This window comes from Pinus tabuliformis, chromosome 8 (genome assembly GCF_031772625.1).
Source record: "Pinus tabuliformis cultivar Carrire ecotype Pingquan chromosome 8, CPIR1, whole genome shotgun sequence".
In the NCBI taxonomy this organism is placed as follows: domain Eukaryota; kingdom Viridiplantae; phylum Streptophyta; class Pinopsida; order Pinales; family Pinaceae; genus Pinus; species Pinus tabuliformis.
In genome coordinates this window covers 873,074,326-873,094,954 of record NC_142294.1, presented here as the reverse complement: position 1 = coordinate 873,094,954, position 20,629 = coordinate 873,074,326, and positions in this window count along the sequence as shown.

The following is a 20,629-nucleotide window of genomic DNA, read 5'->3' as shown; positions in this document are numbered from 1 at the left end:
AAGTGGCAGGAGTCAAAACAAAGTGGAGGATAATATGCCCCTGGAGTAAGGAGGACATCTACAAGTGGAATAGATGGTTGTTCTAACTAGAAAAATGGATTGGAAACAATATGATGTTTTGATATGAAGTGGATTTGGGACACATCATGGGATTGATATTTGGCCAATGAAATATATAGAGGGACCTCCAACCAAGGGTGGCTAGGGATTGTCGCTAGGTAGTGGACATGAAAATATGGGTGAGAACCTTGCTTCTGTTGACGGGTTGGAACGTACCAATAACAGCTAGGGGATCTCTCAGGTGTGAAGTCCCAATTAGATCTCACATCATTTGGTTTAGGAGCCCCATGTGGTATGTAGGCCATGCTGCCATCATGTTTGTTTCACTCATGGTTGTCAAATGAGGATATGTTAGAACAAGGACAAGAATGAAATGCCTGGAAAATGGGGACATGGTCAACCCAATTTTAAAAAACTTTAGAACGAGATACAAAAAAGAAACAGCAACAAGAAGAAGTAGGCCATGAGAAGGATTGGTGAGCTAAAACCATCTCATAAATACATGAATAGTAACATGCCAAAGGTTAATTGCAAATCAGTTTGCTACCGACATGGCGTGGAATAAGTAAGCATAGCTTCAAAGCAACATGAAAGCCACAAGCAAAGAATGAGTTCAATAACATATGCCCACATGAAATCACACATACAAACATGATGGAAATACAAGAAAGTCAGTACAACCATCATAAAGATGCAAGGAAATCCATATTGAAAGAAAATAACTTCTTATTAATGCTACTACAAATACAATACATGTTCTGCAATCCATCAAAGCCCAACAATAGACATGGGTTTCCCAAACCATTAACCAATGCAAAACCCTAGCCTCGCCACAACTCTCCCTACCAGCTTCCAAGATTTGAGTGCCTCTAGCTCTTCAAGCACCTATCAGTTATCTAATGTTAGTCCTAGCTCAAGTGCTAAAAGTCTCCCTTCAAATGAGGCATGAGGGTATATTTCTAGAGGTGAAGTGATTGTTCACCTACTATGACATTTCACCTACCCTCATGACTATTGAACTTCCTCACTGGTCTCTCATGCCAAATGATTATTACATGCCCAATTGATTTCTGCGTAGTTGTTAGCATAATGATAAGAAATATTTACATATCAATAGAAGAGAGATTATGAAGAGAATACAGGCGGTTCTTTGGAAACTCTAAAATGCTTGTTGCCAATGTTGCAATGATATGGAGATTTGCACACGCTGATGAACAAGGTGGTGATGCTCATTTGTTGTATCGAATGACTATTTTCGTACTACTACACCTACCATTAAGGTTGACATAGTGCCTCAGGCAGCTTACATGGATACAATTTGAATTTTTGTTGAAACTCTAATTGTACAACCTCTGTAGGAAACCCTAGATTCCTTCACTAAGGTCAACACTTTCATTCCCTCTCTTTTTCCTGCAAGCAAATTACAATGGTTACACACATTTGCATAATGCTAGAAACAAGAAAAAGTAACCAAAACTAAAATATCAATTTGGACCCCTATATAATCCCTTTTTGCACCACAATATTGTCATAGTATGTATGGTTTGTGCAAGGTCATTCAGAGCTTCCCCTATCGTATTTTGAAAGAGGCTCATAGCCAATATTACAGCATATGGTAGTACGGGAAAATTCCAAAAGAACTACCAATATTCCTCCTTGATCGAAAATTAATGGTGTTCTCAAGGTAGTTACAGGATCTACGGTTTCACTTGTTATTGCGCCTGCACTTTGCTGACATGGTATTAACCTAATTTTGCACACAATGTGCAACCATGTGGAACTTCCTTACAATACCCTGTTTTAAGCAAAACCTTGCTATTTTGTTCTTATGCATTGCCGAAACAATCCATTTTGTTCTTATACATAGCTATTTTGTTCAAGTGAATCCTAATGTCAAAAGAAGACGCAGTTTGTTATTGAGCATGTGTTGTTGTTTTTAGAATAAACTTACCCTTTACATGATTATATTGAGCCATTTTTTATCATCTTTTCTATCAGGTCCATTCAAACTTGAATCCTCCCAAATAAATTGGTATTTTATAGAAGTCAATATTACTCAGGACCATGAGTAGCTTTTGTTGTTGACTTATAATTTCTAGCCTTGGCTGGAGATCAGTGAATTTACTTCTTAATACTTATGAGTTCCCCTTTTCTTAGTTTGTATCATCATTCTTGCCTCTAATTCATGAGAGAATGCAGCTTCAGTTAACTCCAAAGATCCTGCAAACTCCAGAAAACAATTAAAAAGGTCAATACCATGGAATCCTGCTTGGGCTTTATCTGAATCGGGCATCAAACGGAATGATCATGTAGGTACCTTTGGGCTTGATCGCAAGTATGGCTTATAAACCAACCACAATTTAGATTTCTAGTGCAAATAGTATTTTTGTATCACAGTATCAATAGGGTTCAAAATCCATATCATCTCCAAAATAACATTTGTTATATATATTACATATTGATTTTCATATTCTGGTTTCATTCGCCTTTTGCCATGAGCAAAACAAAAAAGGAATTACTGAAAATGTGCATTCTCCACAATGTCCTTGAAAATAAATACTTTGGATCCAGAACCAGTGGGATGAGTAACTTGTTTCTGGTTGCAATTGTGCAGATTCAGCACCTTTAGCATCATCATCATCATCAATTTAATTTGGCATAGTAAAGGTGACATTTTTTCTTCCTTAAAGGCTTTGTACTCTGGTTGGAAACACCATTTTCATAGAATTTAATGTTTGATTTGTATGGGACTTTCTTCTATTGTTAAACCCATTTGAGAACTTGAACGAGTTGTTAGTCCTCACAAGAACATCGTTTTCTATCAAATCCTTCAATTCTTTACACAATATTCCATTGAAATAGAATGGAAGGGTTTTCATATACTTCTCTTTGGTGGCCTTTGTTGTAGCATACTGACTAAATTTGGTGTGATGCATAATTTCATTAATGGCTTCTATTATCATCTCGTTATAAGGTGGAATATTGTTCAGAGTTTGGACGATTTTTCTTTGCCTCACTCCTGGTTTGTCTCTTCCTTGCAGATATGCATCCATTAGTTAAAGAAGTTTCTTCTGACTGTGATCTTTCAGTATTCACAGGACTAGTCGCACTTTTAATGTATAGTGCCATTTCCAATCGCATATTGGAAGTATTGCTATGAATTTGAAATGAAACTAGCGAGATGGGCAGATCACTACTTTTAACAATAGTGGAAATCGCACTCTGGAGTCATAATGCAAGTCACATATCGAGAGGGCAGTCGTCAATTAGGGTGGCTTGAGAATGCGGCTAGTTGCATTCTACCCCTTTGTCATAGTTGCATTCATAGTAAAAAGTGCTATGGATTGGGAGTGCGATCTGTGACCTCCACCAAGTCGCACTTCAAAATCCCCATCGCAGACCTTTCCCATATTGTGGCTACAGTTGCGATTTGTGATCCAAGGTTTGACATTCTTGGGCTTCAATGATTTCAACTTGATTTTGGAAAAGAATCGCTCATGGATATACAGAGAGTGCGTAGAAAGAGGTGTGATGACCATGGATTTTGGTCTGCAAGGAAGGTGTAAGCCTTCCATGCGTTGGATAAAGGGGTTATGCCATAGTCACAACGTGGTGCAGGTTGCACTTTGTTGCTGCATCTGTAAGGCTCGTAATTGCCATTTTGCGACCTGCCCTATTAATATAATGGTCTCGTCACAGTTTTGGTTTATAGCACCAGTTGCATTTTCATTGTGACCTAAAAATCAGTCGCATTTCTCATACAACAATCAGATTGCATTTGAAAATGTGACTCAAGCCAAACCCAATCACATTGCATCAATGGTTCCTAACGCATCACAAAGTCATGTCCATCACATTGAAATATAAAGATGCTCAATGCATTCAGAAGACACTCAACACGTCGCATTATCATCAACGCACAACACAATTTTCCAATAATATTTAATATCCCTTCGACTTATCTTCCAACATGGTCCTTAAAAACGCTACATATGCATGGTGTTTCACTCCGATCACTGAGGCTAGAATCTTTCAGTTTAACACATTTCTAACACATTGTTTGACCAATTATCAAAACAGAGTTAAAAAGCCTCTAAACACTCTCAACGCTACTTTGCTTGCCTTGTGATGACATCACTTAATAATATCGAGGTCTTTGGTAGAACAGGACCACGTTAATGGCTCATTGTTTGCACGGAGCATCCACTCAAATCTTTCTCCAAGCCTTCTCGTTTTCCTAGGTTCCATCTTTTTCGTTAATAAATTCTCCTTCCAATGTATGCAAAGGACTGATATTGCTAACTTGTTGTGTACTCGACAGAAAACTATGTTTAATTGTTTCCTTTGATAAGGAAATATTGTCACCCTGAATTTTTAAACCTCATTTTTCTATTTTGCATCAATAGGTTTACTAGATGAGATCCAATGAAGCAAGCATTACATGGAAAGAGTGAGTACCATTTGTCCAAATGTTGATGAAGTGAGTCAGCCCACAAAGCATAATGAATGCTCTACACTGAACTATGATCCATCTAGATGGGAAGATATTGGGGTATATCAAAGTACACAAGCTCAAGAGGGAAGGAAAAGTAAGCTAATGTGACAAGAAAATCACTGGCCATCATGGTGTTGCATTTTGTTCTCACCTTCCACCTACAATCTCTTTGAGAACATGACCCTGCGTGTCATCACCAAATTATCCCAATCGAATGAAATGCCACATATCACCTATAACTTTGCATAAGATAAACCACATTCCTTTCAACCATCAAGGAGAATAGAATGTATCTATTGGCCTCATAGTTAAGATAAGATCATGCTGCCAACATGGAGATTGTAAGGACTTATAAATGAAAAAATAGGAACAATAGGTAAGACAGTGCTAGTAGCACTATTAAGAGTTGTTTCTAATAATGATAAGTGTCTTGGTCCAATTGTGGAATTACAAAACTTAGACATAAAAGAGGTGTGAATCAATATAATTTTGACAACTTCGTAATTCATAATCTACTCAACCCACATGAACATGAATGGAGAAGTAGTGCCAAAATATCTCTTAAATCAATGTAAATTCCATAAACCCTAATTGACATGAATGAAGAAGGACAGGTATGCAATGTGCTTACTCACCTGAAGATACCATAACGTGATGCAAATGCCAAGAGTGTTTATGAAAATGCATCCTAGGGGTGAAGACTAATTTGAAGCAAGGTTGGATCTTTAACCATGACAATCTATAGTTTTAGAGATGCATGGGAAATATGATGGCTTCATAAACCCTAATGTAGCTTAAGTGATGCCAGGGTCATTATGCCTTCACTTTGTTACAATGCATATGGTAGAAAATAAATGCTTGAAGATGCATAAGACTCTTATTGCATGACTAAAACAACGAATCCCCTAAAACCCTAATGTGCTATGAGAAAATGTCATTTCCAAAGCATAGGCATTAGTAAAGTTTAATAGCAATTGGGTCATGAGGAGATTGACTAATTCAAAACATGATCATACCCTGTATGACCTTAAGCAAGTAGAGGGGGACCCGAAATTTTGGATATGCCCAAAAATTTTAGGTGTTGTAGCGGCTACAACACTGCCATAAAAAATCTTTGTACACTTTCCAAAAGTACTAAAAAATGGTTGAAGATGTACAAACATGGAGACAAGTGCCCCACGTGTGTGGTAACCTGTGTGATGATGCAAGGGGTGAGCTACAGAGTGTGGGGACCCCTTTGGATGGTCTCGGTGTGGGGTAAATAGAATGGGGGTGATCGTGAAAATGGCATATTGTTGTATGGAGGTGTGGAGGGACAAATTTAGAATGTTATGGTGCTTTTGTAATGATCAAACAAGTGGGTGTCTGAGAGAGGGTAGGAAGATGACAAGAGGAATGGGATCATTTTTCAAGTCATGCAAGTGGATGGATCCGGAACAATAGAAAGATGACCATGGATTCCAGTGATGCAAAAGGGAACTACTTAATGGTGCAATCCATGGAGAGGAAGGCACTATTGCCCATCTCAGACCTTTACCACTATGTTGCAGGAAATGATGATCAGGAGGGTGTTTCAGCCCAGAAATGGAAATGCAATGTTGAAACGTGTTTGGTATGGGATTGAGATGCATTTTAGATCGTACAAGCATGTTTCACGAGGTTGAAACACAACCTATATGGCTTGAAACGCATTTCAGGCTATAGAGCCGTGTTTTCGACAAAAAAGGATTTATATGTATATATTTGGCCATTAAATTAATTTGTAGATGTTTCTAGAAATCTCTCAGAAATTAAAAAAAGACTCTCACCTCATTCCCTCATCACACGAATTGAGAAATTCATTTCACTTGAAATATAGCAGTGGTCCTTCTATAAAATGGGATGTGGATCCAGAAACTCCTGATTTGGAGCTCTCCCTTGTTGCCCTGAATTTGAGGACCAGGATCCTAGAAGTGGAATTGGCCCATCATCTTCTTCTACTCCACTATCCACTGTTGAGAATAGTTCTTCTTCTATTTTTTACGAAGATTATGATAATGAGGTTGAAGGTTGAAGACTATCAGTCTTTATTTGTTTACTAGATTGAGCTCGTGTTTTATTTCTATTTGTGTTCATTTCCCATAGTTTGATACTTGTTGATGTAGCATTGTACTTGCATCCTCATATATAAAGGTTGATTTTAGACATATTTATAATAAACCTCGTTTATCAAGTGTTTTTGGCTATTACTACTTTCATTATGTGATCATTCATGAGTAAATTTTATGTTAGTATGTTTCATCATCATGTATAAATGATAGAGTTATAGTTTATGCAATGACATTGGACAATGTAATCATAATGTAATAATGTATCATGTATGATTTACGATAGCACATAACATTTCTTAAATGTCCTAACATACATACATACATATATATATATATATATATATATATATATATATATATATATATATATATATATATGTTTCCCCGTTTCCAAAATTTGGGGGGGTCACATTTCATACCCGTACCCATTTCGGAAACTCGTACACATTTCCCTCTATAGTGCAACTTAGGTTTATTATATGTGCATACAATGGTAAAGTATTGAGGGGCCCTATGGCTAACTCAAAGAGGATGATGATATATGGACATGCATTGCTTCAAAGGGGAGCCTATCATGCCATTTAAAATTTATACCTTGAAAGATTTTTGTCATTATCGAGGCAAGGTTCCATGTTGGATAAATAGTGACCTACAAACTTGAAACCAATACCCTCCGTTAAAGCATCGCTAAAATATGACTGATAAATTGAGAAATATAATTGAAGAAGAAAATAAATAAGGTGTACTTGATGGGTACCCCAAGTGTAGATAGTAGCTTGAAAATAAATGTTCTTGGCATGTTGAAGTGAGATTACCATTATGAAGTGTGATGTGTGTTAATCCCAATGGCTCAAACAATTTTGAAAAAAAGAGCTCCTGGGATCTGGTATGAGTGCCTGAATGATTAGAAAAATGGTGAATATAAGTGGGCCACCATGCCACCTCATTTTCATTGACGAGAGTCGTGTTAGCAATGGTACATGGTTATTGTTGCAGTTGTGTATTGTGAAAATGTGCACGTGGGGAGGGGACAGTGATGGGTGTAATGCCCATATTGTAAATATATTACACATAGGTGGTTGGTGTGTAAGCCTTTGTTGCATGGTGAGCTAGTGTTTTCCAAAATGATGGGGGAAGGGGGCTAGGTGTCTGAGGGGCATGAAGAATATCCTTCAACTCACTCACTTTTGGGCACTAGTTGGTAGGATGTTCTGCCACATTGCATAGGATGCATAGATGAGTTACCTTAGTGGTGTGTGTGGTAGTAGGGTCTTTCTTCTTTGACTTCTTCATCTCCTTTCTTGTTGCACTGTCAAATGGATTTGAAAGGTGTAGCATGCATGTAGGTGGTAAAGCCTTTGAGGGATAACTTGGCATATCTTGTCCGATGGGGGTCATCATTGATGTTTTTGATGTGGCGAAGGGGGTTGGATACCATACATGTATAACTAAAGTCATATTGGGTAAGGTAAGAGTTTCCATTGCTTTTTGAGACACATAACCTGATGGAGGATAAAGGAAATGAGTTTGAGTGATAGCGTATGGTAAGAAAGAGGTATCATTTGTCATAACATTCTCTAGTTTCGTCAATTGTGATTGATTTCCCTGAGAGGATTCACCAAAATAAGTTGTGACTATGCATATAAGGGCTACCTGTAATATCCCCATATTTTGTTTCCCTTATGATGTAGTTGGGATGGATTTCTAAAGTTTGTGTCATCCAAGTCACAGGAGAAAGATTATGTCATCAGTGGTCTTGGAGGGTTTTGGAGGAGTTTTGTGGGTTCTAACAAGGTTTGCTTGCTCTATTTCACCATCCAGATTAGTTTCATAAAGTTCAGTTGTAGTTTTGTTGCATTCTGACAATTTTGGTAATACGAGCTTATTGTCAAGCATATTTTAATCAAATATGCTAAAGGTGTTATTTGGAGAAACACCTTAATGTAATACCTCATTGGAACTGGGATGAAGATATATACTAGAGTGGTTGATGAATAAAACGGAGAAGCCTCTAGAATGGAAATAAAATAAAAGTGCAAAGGGAGAAGCTTCTAGAATGGAAATAAAATAATAAAATAAAAATGCTTCTAGAAGGTTGAAGATAAATCCATCAATTATTTAAAAGGGTGGAGGAAGCAAGCCATTTTGTACATCTTGGATTTGAAATATTTTCTCTTAGAAAAGTTTGTGAGAACTTGGTTTTCAAGTTCATAGATCCTTACGATGAAAACCCATGGGTTTCTTGGTGTGTTTGATGAAACTCCAACTCATTATTGTAGATGTTTCATTCAAAAATATCATACAGCTTTATCAACATCAGTTGTGAGAATATATGGATCATATATGTGAGTTGGAAGTGGGGATCACCCATGTCTCCAATTTGGGCTTCATCTCCAACTAATCCCTTAAGGAATTCATTCAAAATTGATAGGTTCATCTATTGGTTCTAGTTATAGTTTTGGGAACACAGACTTAGTATTGCCGCATCTTATTTGGAAGCCATTATCTCAGCTATATTCAGCATGAGCTTTGATAGTTTATATTGGTATGTAATCTTTCTTTAATAAATAAAATAAGCATGAGCTTTGATATTTTACATTGGCATGTAATCTTTCTCTAGTAAATAAAATAAATATGAGATTGATGTTTTTTCTCATAGTTGCAACATTTCCGAGTTTTTCATATTGTCAAATTTATTTGTTGTGTTGTTGATTTCATGGTGCAAATGGTGCAATTTTAATTGGGATTAAACAATGAATTTTTTTAAGAAAAAATCTGGAAAAAAAAAAATATATATATATATATATATAATAATAAAAATAAATAAATTAAATTTAAAATTTAAAAAAAAATTAATTAATTAAAAAAATAAATAAAATAAAATAAAAAATTAATATATATATATATATATATATATATATATATATATAAAATAAAATTAAAAAAAATAATAAAATAATAAATAAATAAATAAAATTAAAATATATATATATATATATATATATATATAAATAATAAATAAAAATAATAATAATAATAATAAATAAATAAATAAATAAATAAATAAATAGTCAAATAATTTTTAAAAATATTACAGGAGTATCATATATGGTTTTCCTTCTAACTTGAAGGTTTAAGGGGAAATTTTATCAGTGCTTGGATTCGTAAGTGTCTAAGGCAACAGAAATTCTTGTACGGGGTTGATTTTAGTTCATCAGAGTTGAAGGAGAGCCAAGTTGTATCCTTTTGTGGAGGGTTTAAATCATCATGACCAGAGTATCAAAGCCAAGTCCATCCATGGCATCGAATTAGAATCTCCACAATGAATCTGTGGCAAAAATAATTAATCCTAGCCAAGATTTTAGTACAATACTTGGTCCAGGGACCCTATGACTAGCATACCCCTGTTAAGATTAGTGGTGGTCATAACATTTTCTCATGCATCAAGAGAGGGAGCCAGCACTCGAACAATAGCTTTGAGCGAGTCTACGACCTACAAACTTTAGCAAGTTGTCATGGAGTATGATTACTAGCCGAGGGTTCAAGCTAAAATATCTCGCTAGTCAGAGAAATTCAAAACAATATCAACTCCACATATAGACCTTATTCCAAAATTTAACAAATCATTGGAGCTTAATTTGTAGGAAGTCAATAGGCTTTGTCGCTTTTTTTTAATGCCAAGATGATCCAATTTTGTGTAATATTATTGCGTAATTAGAAAACGAGCTGAGAATACATTGGTGGGAATAAATTATCACTGAGAGTAGTACATGGGTTGCTAAACTGCTATGGATCATGAAAAAGATTTGAGTTGATACGAAATACTAGTGCGATGGTTAATATGTTATGCGATTGGAAAACTAATGTGTTTGGCACTCATATGTATTATTTGTTGTCACTGATATGTATTTTAAGTGGTATGACTACTTGCTTTGTGTATTGTGTCATGGATAGAGAAAAACAGTGCATGAGGATCTGATGATTAATGTGGGTAGGAGAGAGTATGTGATAAGTATAGGTATAGGTATATATTTGTATAGGTTACATACTGGTTTAAAAAAAAAAAAAATTAAAAGTTTCTTCTAGGGATGAGTCTTATAATGGTTTGTATGAGTTTGATATAAGTCGTATGTGAGTTAACAGGTCAATGTGAGTCAGCACGGGTAACGATCTTATGTGCGAGTTCTACAAGAGTGGCTCATTTCGACATATGACTGATCAATACCCATGAGTCTTGAAGGGTCTTATAAGGGTTGTGCTTCACTGGTTTTTACATGGAGGAATGCACAAATCCTTTTAAGAATGTGTACACATTTTCAAAATGAATATATACATTCCCTTATAGATGCACATAACTTTGAAAAAATTGCATGTTATTTTATAACATAACATATGGAGGGAATTGTTGTGGCATGCATGGAGGTTTGGAAAAGGCCAAATAAATCCAAATAGAAATGCATGTGTTTTCTTAGAGTTCATTCACTTTCATAAAATTTTGAATGATCATGCATTCCCATTGTGGCCTCATTTTCATTGGTATCAGCACCACTCCATGCCATAACAACAAGTGGCAATAGTTTCCACTAGGGAAAGGGTTAGTAGAGAACCTTTGATGAGATAAATAAAAAGATTAGTCATGCACTAGTTCTAACATTACCAAACTTGCAGTAGCTCTTCGAAGTGGAGATAGATGTGAATAGGTATGCTATGGGAGCATTCTTGATGCATAGACGAAGGGGTGTATGCTGCCATTCTAAAGTATTTCATAGGTCAGTTCTTAACTACCCTACCTACGACAAGGAGCTTTATGACTTGGTACAAATTGTGAAGAAGTGGAAGCACTACCTAATGGGAAAGGAGATAGTAATCCACACAGATCACCAGCCACTATAGTGCTTCCAGCGCTAGAGTAAGCTACAACATACCATGCATTACAAGTGGACAGCAGTTTCATTCAGTGATCAAGTATAATAATGAAAGAACAAACAAGTTGGTTGACATGCTATCAAGGCCACCCACATCAAAGATTACAACTTTGGGAACTCTAATTCACATAGGGCCATTCACCCATGTATTAAGTTTTTAACACGCAACAACTAATTTGAACATTATTTTGAGATGCAATAACTAGAAACTAAATTGTCAAATTCACTAATCAAATATTCTAAGTATTCTAACAAATTTGCAGTAGAAAATAAACTCATATAGACAGAAGAATACAATTACCAAAATGCCAAAAATACCCAGGAAACCCCAACTAGGGGAAACCTACTAATTTTTGCTTTTGTTGATCTACTCATTAAAAACTTGGTAATTAATTATGAATTTCTTATTCTTTGTTCCTCAACATAATATCATGCACGCTCTAGACTAATTCAGCCTCTCTCTTGTGCAATTGTACCAATTGTATAGGAAAAATTTTCTCCTCATGCAAGGTATCTTAGCCTCCTTAAGTGATGCACTCTCCTTGATATCACGCGTTGATCTAGAACTATTTTCCTGAGCTTAAAACATAAATTTTTGCTAGTGCATAATGATATGTTTCACCAAGTATGCGCTCTTCTCTTTATAGGATCGAAATGCTCTTCAACTTAATTGAGTTGGCTCTTTGAACCCAAGTCATATTGCCTCACTAAACTTGAGTCTAACTAAAATATAGAAGTGAACTGGCCTTTTGAGCTCGAGTCAAACTGCCTCACTGAATTGAAGTCGAACTGAAATAAAATCTCTCTGCATGCTTAGTTCGATTTAAGATTTTTTACTAAAGGAAAATTAGATAATTTTTCTAAGGAAACACTAAGAGAAGGTAAGACTATGCCTTAGCTTCACATGTAGGTTCTTCTACCAAATATAGTGTAGAATCCTTCCTTATCTAACTTCAATTAAAACTCCCCCTTAGAGAGGAAGTTGTTTTGTACAACACACAATTTATCTCTGAAGTAGACAAAATAGTCTCTTTCTAATTCCTTGGCCAAGATATCCATTGCCTTCCCCTCTATAGGTACATATTGAAGTCTGACTTTACAACTCTGAACACAATCTCTAATATTGTGGTACCTGATCTTGATGTGCTTGGATCAGTCATGAAACATTATATTTTCAAAGAGCTTGATGCAACTTTTATTATCACAGTTTATGACAGTGGGATCCAACCTCTGACTTAACACCCTGACAAGTAGCTTCCTCAACCAAATAGTCTCACAAGACGCCAATCTAGTAGCCATGTACTCGGCCTCATCTGAGCTCAATACCATTGATCTTTGCTTCCTTATAAACCAATAAACAACAACTAACCCAACACTGAAATCGCATCCTGGAGTGCTCTTCCTGTCTGTTGAACCCCCTACCAAATATGCATCTTTAAATCCCTGAAGACTCACTCCATCAGCATGCATGTACAACAATCCATAATCTATTATGCCCCTGAGATATCTCAACATGTGCTTAGCATCAACCCAATGCACTTAACCATGAACTAGCTCAATTGGTTAACTACAAAGAAAACGTTTGGTCATGTGTTCACAAGATACATCAACGACCCTATGAATTTCCTGTATAGAGTGGCATCCACCAGCTCACCTTTGGTGGCATCTACCTTCCTCTAGTTTGTGACTAGAGCCGTGGTCATGGGCCTGCAATCCTGCATGTGGAACCTCTTGAGAATCTCTTGCGTGTATCTACCTTGTCCTAAGAATATATGTCCATCACCCTACCATAACTCCAACCCAAAGAAATAATGCATCAACCCTATATCCTTCATCTCAAACTCCTCTGCATGATCTCTCTTGTAGTCATGGATGATCTCCATTTTCCCTGTCAATATAAAATCAACATACAACACAATAATGAGAGGTTGGTTGAAAGTCTAAAATCCCTCAGGTTTCTCAACATAAATCTCTTCCTCAATAGCTTTTTATATTGGACATTGGATAAACCAACGCTCCCCGTGTGTTTCGTGACGTCGACTAACTTCCTCTCGTGGATCCTTATCTCCGGCGATGCGATCGTTGACTAACGCCTGCGGGTTTGGGTCTAATGGAAATCGTAATTCCTAACAAGTGGTATCAGAGCATAGATCACGAGTTTGATACACATCTGGCTCGTGTTAGGGGTGAGATTGTTGGAAATTGGATAAACCAACACTCCCCATGTGTTTTGCGGCATGAACTAACCACCTCTCATGGATCCTTATCTCTGGCGATGAGATCGTTGACTAACACCTGCGGTCTTTGGTCTAACGAGAATCGTAATTCCCAACATTGTTAAGGAAGGTAGTCCTCACATCCATATGGTGGATCCTCCACCCCATCTACACTGCAATCGTCAAAATAATCCTAATGGATGAATATTGGGCCACTGGTGCACACGTCTCATCATAGTCAATTCTTTTAACTTGAAAAAACATTTTGACCATGATTTTAGCCTTACACTTCTCCACACTCCCATCATTTGCATTTTTTATCTTTTATACCGGACATGATCCAACAATTGATTTTCCATCTAGTCTTGGCACTATCTCCCAAACATCGTTTTGCATCAAGGAAGAGTACTCTTCCACAATATCATCATGCCAAACTTGTTGAGAAGCTTCCTCCTTGTAACGAGGAGTATCTGAATCTATCACCTCAGTCATAAGTTCCATGTACCCAATATATCTCTGTGGAATTTTACTCTGTTTGAATGTGGTACCGGGAGGTCTAACTCTCTCATGAGCCTCCCTAATTGGCTTTTTACCCACCTATATTGAAATCTCATTGTACTGAGAGTCACTGGATGAGTGGGGTCCACTCGCTCTACTCTCTCGTCCTATATTTGTGCTTTCATTTCATTTGCATGTTTCTCGGTTTATCCAACAACTAGTTGTGGTGAAGCCTAGAAAGTTGTCTTAGCATCCTTCTTGTTAGCCTGTTGTTCCTCCTCTTGTGTTCTACCTTGCTCATGCCTTAAGGACTTCCTGAGATCCCTTCCTTCATAAAACTTACATCATGTTTGATCATTATATTCCTAGGTGTTGGAATATACACCCTGTACGACTTAGATGTCTCATCATTTCCCACATAAATTCCCTTCTCTGTTGTAGGCTCTAGCTTCTTTCGGCTATCTGAAGACACATGGCAGTAAACAAGACTGCCAAAAATTCAGAATTGAGACACGTTAGGATTATTTCCTATGAAATCCTACTCTAGTGTGACTCTACCTAACACCTTGTGTGGACTCCTATTCTACAAAAAGATTGCAGTTTTGCATGACTCTACCCAAATAAACATGGGTATCCCTTAGTCATGCAAAATAACCCTGGCCACTCCAACAATTCTCAAATTCGTGTGCTCATCCAACTTATTCTTCTGAGGGTTTTGAGGTGTTATGAGCTCTCTCTTGATTCCCTCCTTGGCACAGAAATATTTGAAAGCATTGGAGATGTACTCCCCATCATTGTCTGAACTCAACACTTTAATCCTCCTACTAGTATGGTTCTCCACCAAGGTCTTGAACTCCACAAACTTTGAGAAGACCTGATATTTCCTATTCATGAATAAGATCCTTGTCTTTCTCGAGTGGCCATCAATAAAGGTGACATAATATTTGTACCCGGTTAAGGATGGAGAGGAAAATGGTCCACATACATCTGAATTTACCAGCTCCAAGATACTCTTGGCCTTGTTGTCTCTACTAGAAAAGGATGTCTTGGCATACTTTCCAAGTGTGCAACCCTTGCACACGTTATGCTAATCTACATTCTACTATGGTAACCTTGTGGCAATCTACCTCAAAATCTTCAATGCACCATGGTGTAAGTGACCCATTCACCTATTCCAAAGCTCCCTAAGGTCACATCTATGTGCATTGATCTCTCTGCTACTCAAGGTCGATTATGTCTCAAATTGTAGCCTATAGAAGTTCTTTACCCGAACTCCAATTTGGTTAACTGCTCCAAAGTTGAGATGCTCGATGAAGTCCTTCCATGTGCTGAAGATAACCTCAAACCCTTTGCTCTCCAAGGTTGACACTGAAACCGGGTTTTTCTTCAACCCTGGGACATGGATGGAATCTCTAAGATAAACAGGTTTTCTAGACTCCCTATCAAGCATGACTGTACCCACACCTTGCGCTAGGTACTTGCCATCATCTCCCATCTCTATCTAAAACTGCATATCCGTCTCTATTAACTGGTTGAAATAAACCTTATTCCTGGTCATATGAAAGGAACTCCACTATCAATATACCATATATTGATGGCCACTGAGATTGCCATGCAAGCTACGAGTGAAAACGCCTTCTAAAATTGAAAAGTGAACTCTTCCACCTCTGTTGATGTTGCCACGTGATCCTTCTTGGACTCCTTCCTTTTTGGACACTTGGTGGAATAGTGCCCAAATGGATGACAAGAGAAACACTTCACTTTGTTGAGATATTTCTTCTTTTTTCCTCTTGAACTAACTCGGTCCCCCCTATATTTTTATTTCCCTTGGCTTTAACCTCTTTTATATCTAGGGAAAAGTTTTATTCTTCTCCAATCTTGTTATGAGACCCAGATTTTTCTTGTTTTTGGATCTCCTCTTACATGCAATCAGTCCATAGCAAGTCTCATTCCAAGAGCTTTTCTCTGTCAATCACTACATCAATAAACTTTTCCCAAGACTTAGGAAAGCCCAATAATGCAAAAGTGATAAGTTCTCTATCTAAGACTATCTCCCCAACCCCAGCTAACTCATCCTTCACTTGGGTGAATCTAGTCAGGTAAGAAATTACGGACTCTAACTTAGTCATCTTCATATTTCTGAGCTTATCTTGAAGTACCAGCTTCCTAGCCCCACTCTAACCCCAGTACAACCTCCAGACTGTTTTACACATGGTTTGAGTTGTCTTCTTTCCAAAAATGTGAGGTATGATGTGATTCTCAACTCCTTCAAGGATTATTCTTCTAGCCTTTTCATCCTTGTTATGCTAGGCCAATTATAGAGCAATTGGTGGATTCTCCACAAATTCCCAAACTCCCTGCTCCTCCAATACTATACCAATTCTCTCCTTCCAAGAACCAAAATTTGAGGCCGCATCAAGGAGGTCCTCAAAACTCAAACGTAGGTATGCCATGCTCTAAATCAAGCTGCTCAAAAAAGACCCTTGTGCAAGCTTGCTAGAGAAAACACTTGCGCACTAGATTTCACGGGAAAAGATTGCGCTCTTGTGGAAATTGTGCACCCTACACTATAGTTGTCACTCACTTTTGAGGAAAAAAATAAACTACTTTCTGGTCTTCAATCAATCCATAGCTTTGTTACCATGCTAGTTTTCAAGTACCCAGCAGCTAATTTGAACAGTATTATGACATGCAAGAACTAGAAAAATGAACTTAAAAATTCATTGATCAAATATAATCAGTATTCTAATGAATTTGTAGTGGAAAATAAATTCATAAAGACACAAGCATACAATTAACCAAACACCGAAAAAACCAAGAAACCCCAACTAGGGAAAACTTGCTAATTTGTGTTTTTATTGATCTACACAGAAAAATCTCAGTAATTAATTGCAAATCACTTGGGAAAAATCCCTTCATACTCTTTGTTCCTCAACACAATATCTCGCACACCCTGGACCAATTTGGCCTCTCTCATGTGCAGTGTTACCAACTTTACAAGTTGAACTTCCTTCTTTTGCAACGTATCTTGGCCTCCTTAAGCAATGTGGTCTTCCTGACCTCACACGTTGACCTGGAATTATTTTCTTGAGGTTGAAACACAAATTTTTGCTAGTGCATAATAATATGTTTCACCATTTTTGTCCTCTTCTCTTTATTGGATCAAACTACGCTTCAACTCAAGTAAACTGGCTCCTTGAACCCTTGTCTCACTATAGGGTGAAAATGTGAAGTTGGGTTACACTTTTTACCCTTTTTTGAGGAAAAAAATATCATTTTTAGAAGTTCTTCAACTTTCGACAAGCCAAAGAAATTTTTCTGTTTAAAATTTCATTTTACAATAAAATAAAAACTTGTCAAAAATTTTATTAGTTTTCTGTTACTTATTTTTTGGAATTTTTTTATTCATATTTGATATGTCAACTTAGCAATTGTTTGATTGTGTGTTCTTTAAAAATCAAGGGATTCATAACACGTCATGTTTTTTATCACTAGTCTATTCTTTGTTAACCTGCCTTTTTTAAAGAAAAAAATGTGTTGCAACAATCTATAGAGACTCTGGTTCGATATTGTTATATTTACAAAACCAACTTATGCATATTATAATTACTAGAATTTTTTGAATTGAATTAATATGAAAAACTATAGATTTTGAAGATGTTTAGTTTTTTTTTGTAAGCTTTGGTGGGACCCATCTCATTACACTTTACAACCATTTACAACCTCCGCAGGAATCGAACTTGGGTGGGGGGTGTGAAAGCCATCCGCCCCAGCCATTACATCATCCACATCATGTGCTTGAAGATGTTTAGTTGAGTATTAAGTTTCTCAACATATTAGTTATAAACTGAAATCTAAAAACTACCCATTACAAAAGACAGACCAATATAATGAACCATAAATTTTTCATATTTTTTTATATTGTATTTTCAAATATACAAATTTTTTATTTCACTGAATCATAATGACCTTTAGAAAAAAAATTCACATATTTTTTTTTAAAATTAATTAAAACTAGCAAATTTCTATGAAATTCCATAAAATTTATATCCACTGGAAGTAGATTCAATTATGCAAATACCGGTATTGGTTCTGATAGTAAATTCACCAAATTTGATGGAGTTTAAGCATTTTGAAGTTGGAAAAAGGTGACCAGAGCCGAGTTGTTACAGAGTTGCAGGTTAAAACAGTCTAGCGAACTAAAACCACATTCGGCAGAACTTTTGTTTGTTGTCGATGCCTGTTAAAATAAATGGAAAAATAATTTGGCCGAATTATTTTAAAATTTCGGCCAAAAATGTGTCGATATTTTCTGTCGAACTCAAAAATGAAACGATGCGACCCTCCGAAAAGAACATTTCGCCCGAACAATATAAATAAATGGAGCTGAAACATTATTTCGCACTCTTTCCTCATTTGGAGTGAACGTTTAAGCTAAATCTTCTGGGCTTAATTTTTAAAGGAAATTTTGTGGACTTAATTTTTAAAGTAAGTCTTTTGGACTGAATTTTTAAAGTGGGATTTTTTAGCTTAATTTTTAAAGTAAGTCTTTTGGGCCAAATTTTTTAAGTGGAATTTTTTAGCTTAATTTTAAAGTAAATCTTATGGGCTTAATTTTTAAAGTAAGTGTTTTGGGCTGAATTTTTAATGTGACTTTGATGTGCTGAATTTTTACAGTGAGTTTTTTTTAAGTAAATTTTTTGGCTGAATTTTTAAAGTGAGGTTTTTTTTAAGTAAGTATTTTGTGTTGAATTTTTAGAGTTTTTTGGTCTAAATTTTGAAAGTGAGTTTTTTTTGCAGGATTTTGAAATTGGTTGTTTTGGGTTGGATTTTAAAAATCTACATAGATTGAATTATCATGGGAAATCAAAAAAATTGCAAAAGAAAATATGATCGAACAAGAGACATTGAGGCTCGTAGAGAATACGGGAGAAATTATTACAAAACAAAGAAGGAAGAACACGCAAATATTAAAACGGAAAATCAATCTCAACTAGAAGTTGAAACAGGTATGTAAATGTAAATATTTTAAATGATATTTAAAATTTAACTAGTGTATTTGAAATTTAATTTTTATTTGATGAACTAATTTGAGAAATATTTTGCAATGTAAAGGAAGAGAGAGATTCCTCATAACATTGATGATGAGATTGAAAATGTTGAAAGACAAAGTGAAAAAGATAATGAACCAATGATTGATGATGTTGTCGAAGATGTTGAAAGAGATTCAAGTGAAAAAGTTGAATCACCATCAAGTATATATATATATATATATATATATATCATGTGTATTATTGAAATTATACATATTTATTAATTTCAATTTCATTCAAACTCTACTTTTTAATTTAATTATTTAATGAATATTTATACCCATTTACATTTAATTTTCGTATGTACAGATGAAATCAATATCAATGATGAGATGTTAAAAAATGTTGATACTGACATATATGGAGATAAAAAAGCTAACCATGTTATATGATATCGTGTTAAGGTCATTATTGAGAAGTTTTTCAAAGATGAAAGTGTGACATTTTGAGCTCAAATTTTGAGAGGTCTCTTAGCATCACACCATTGAACAACTTGTCCAATTAAGACAAGTTTGTTTGCAGAGTGATCCATTTGATATCTTCGAAGTGTTCGTTTTATACATGCCCCTCCACCATCATGTTCTCATTTTCCATGACCCATCTCAAAGAAATTCCAACAATGTTTAATGTGGGTTTTCTTATGAAGACGAAACAACCAAAAGCATGATCGCGAAGATTTGAATTGATCTGTGCATCCATCTGACCATATCCAATGTTCATTTAATTTTATTCCACAATCTTTCAATGAGTCGTAAATCTTATCAAAACAATGTTGTACAAAATGTGTATCATGTGTACGATCATCACTGATATTATAGAGTGAATATTATCATTCTGACCAAGTCTCTATGTTTGTCCATATTCTATATAAACATGCTAAACAAAATGTTGATGATATAGAAAGCACTAGTGAGAATCAACATGCTATTAAAGAATATCACTTTTATACCAGTGATGGTCGTACACATGATACATAGTTTGTACAACATTGTTTTGATAAAATTTATGACTCATTGAAAGGTCGTGGAATAAAATTCAATGAACATTGGATATGGTCAGATGGATGCGCAGGTCAATTCAAATCTTCATGATCATTCTTTTGGTTGTGTCGTCTTCATAAGAAAACCCACATTAAACATTGTTGGAATTTCTTTGAGACTGGTCATGGAAAAGGAGAACATGATGGTGTAGGGGCATGTATAAAATGAGCACTTTGAAGATATCAAATGGATCACTCTGCAAATATACTTGT